General features: G+C 34.9%; 1 pseudogene; it reads right to left on the bottom strand.

Moving 5' to 3' along the window:
- LOC107681932 (structural maintenance of chromosomes protein 1A-like) overlaps nucleotides 1-1,825 on the bottom strand; it is a 3,227-nt pseudogene extending 1,402 nt beyond the window's left edge.
- Between the last annotated feature and the right edge of the window lie 960 nt (nucleotides 1,826-2,785).

Here is a 2,785-nt window from a genome sequence, read left to right on the forward strand (position 1 = left end):
TTTGCTGCCTGTTTTTCAACTACGACTCTGTTTTGCCTTGGCCACTGATATTGCTGTTTGTATTTTTGCTGTTGATTTTAATAAAGACGCAAATGGATCCCATCTCCATCTCCCACACTCCCTAAAAGATTCCAATGGTCTTGGAAAACATGCATGTATAAGGAAATGTGATTTCAAAACCTGGAAAAAGTCATGAAAATTAATAAAATCTTAAAAAGGTAAAAGTGTAGTAAAAAACGAGTAAAACCATAGAAACCTGTAATCATAACCAAATCATAAAAAGTGTGAACACTGAAAAACCATTGAATTAAACGTCTTGAATTACGGAGATTATTTAATTTAATTTTTATTATAATTTACAAATATATTCATTTATAATTTTTTTATGAAAATGTATTATAATTATTGTAATATATTGTCACTCCAAGTTTCTGTAAATAAAAATTTTGTCATTAAAGCACCTAACAGAAGTATCAAAAATATTTTACGTGAGGACCTTTAATTAATGTTTTGGTCAGTGGGGGACCATGGAGTCAAAAGAGCTGTGAACCACTTATTTAGACTCAATGTGTCCCAGGTAGACTACTCAGGTCAAGATTAGCTAGTCAGATGAGCCTGGACTTTTGGGTTCACCATCACTGGTCTCCTGGAACTTGTCTCTAACACTCTCGAGTTTCTCCATGGCCTTCATGTTGGGAGCGCTGATTCTCTGCAGGATGCTCTGCTGCTCATTCAGCCTCTGCTGTAGGGTGTTCATCTCTGCCTTGATCTCTTCTTCTGACAAAGCATCCTATAGAAAGGTTTTACATCACTTTTGATAGATCCAGTTTGCTTGTTAAACAACAAATGTATAATATTTCATCATATAAAATTACCTTGAGGTCCTCATTCAAGTTGCTGTAGTCAATCTCTATGAGGGCCTCTTTGGCATGCACGGAGCTTGATGCCTTCGGACTGCTGATCGAATCCTCAACTTGCGAACTGTGCTTACAAAAGCAGTATGTGATTGTGTAGGAATATATGTTCAGAAAGTGTATGTAATTCTGTATGTACCACTTTTAATTTAATTTAATTTAATTTATATCCTACACTGGATTTGAGAACATGTAAAGAATTGAGAGAATTAAATATTAATGTTCTTATTCGTTGGCAGATCCTAGTTTCTTGCAGATCTCCTCCATCTCTCGGTTCTTGTCATTTACCTCCTTCTTAGTGAGGTGCTGGTTCTTCAGGTCCTGTAGCTGTACCATTGTCTCATCAATGATCTTCATGTGCCTGTGTTCCTCCTGAGATGGTGGGGGACAATATGAGTTACTGTTTAGTTTTTCATGCTTAAAGATTCCACTGATATATGCTTTGCTTGTCAGGACCTTTTACTCATCCTATTCTTTGTCACCTTTTTAAGTCTTTCGATCTCATTCTCATCCTTTTTTACAGACTGCTCCCACATCATCACTTTCTCCTGGTCCTCCTTCTACTGGTTCTTCTCACAATCAAGCTGATGGCCAGATGGGTCTTCTGTGTCTCAAACTCCAGTCTAGAATTGCAGTATAACACAAGCTCGATCATGGCAGTCCGCTTAGTAGCTGGTAACTTGTATACTGTCCTTAAGAGGTTTACCGTTTTTTGGCAATCTCGTTTTGCCTCTTTACTTTTTCCTCTTCAAACTCTCTGATATTTTGCACAGCAATCTCTTGGCAGGATAAACAAAGACCTCATCCTCCACCTATGAATGACCATAATACACAATAATTATTAGAGCATCAAACTTATTTGACCACATTTTAAACGTCTTAAAGTTCTTCAGAGCTCTTACCAGGTTCATGTGGTCTCTTAAAGGTGCAATAGGTGATTGTCTTCAGAAACATTTTTTGTTATGCTGGTTGAAAGTCTCTTCACATCCCGATAGCAATCATTAAGTTAAGTGGTCTAAATGTATTTGAATGTATTTATATATTCTGTGGAAGGCGTAGGATCAAGAAATGTTCGTCCAATCAAAACGCTCGGTCCGATGACCGATATAATAAATATTATGAATGGCTTAACATTTGAAACTTGGCTGCAAAAGAAATGAATGCATGACTGATTTATCTCAGGAGAGGGATGTCAGACTGATGCTTTGTGTAGTGTCTTTGTGTGCGTTTCTCCAGACGTTGTTTGGCGGCGGCAAAGCGGATTTAAAACGAATTGGCAACTATATGTGTTAGACTACATATCGTTGAAACCATAATTATCTGACATAATATAATCTTGTGTACACGTCCCCTGTCTAGAGCAGAATGCAGACAAAATAAAAGTCCTAGAGCTAAGGGAAGTTTCGACTGAATTCAAACCAACACTGTAAAGAAAGAAAAATGTTTCTTTTCAATAAATATTTTCCCTCCATATAATAATTAGACGTACTTATTTATTTTTCATTATGCTTTATTTTTTGTATGTTTTTATTTTTACGAATTTACGCACGTTTTGTTCCTCAAGATATAATTCTAAATTTGTATAAATCCAGGCAACTGAATATTAAATATTAAAGAACTATAACATTTCAAACTTATCGACATCACCCCAATGATTAATAGCCTACTTATAGCTGTGATTAGATTAGATTTAAAGGGAGCTGCTCATGGTACTGAAACACGCACCAGCATTGAAAATGTGCCTGGTTACAATCTTTAAAAAAAGATTCTATTAAAATAAAGTAATATATATTTAATTTAATTAAATTATATGAATTAATTAATATATATATATATTATATATATATTCGTTTAATTTTAGTTATTTTAAA

Source organism: Sinocyclocheilus anshuiensis, unplaced genomic scaffold, assembly GCF_001515605.1.
Source record: "Sinocyclocheilus anshuiensis isolate Anshui unplaced genomic scaffold, SAMN03320099.WGS_v1.1 scaffold2090, whole genome shotgun sequence".
Classification (NCBI taxonomy): domain Eukaryota; kingdom Metazoa; phylum Chordata; class Actinopteri; order Cypriniformes; family Cyprinidae; genus Sinocyclocheilus; species Sinocyclocheilus anshuiensis.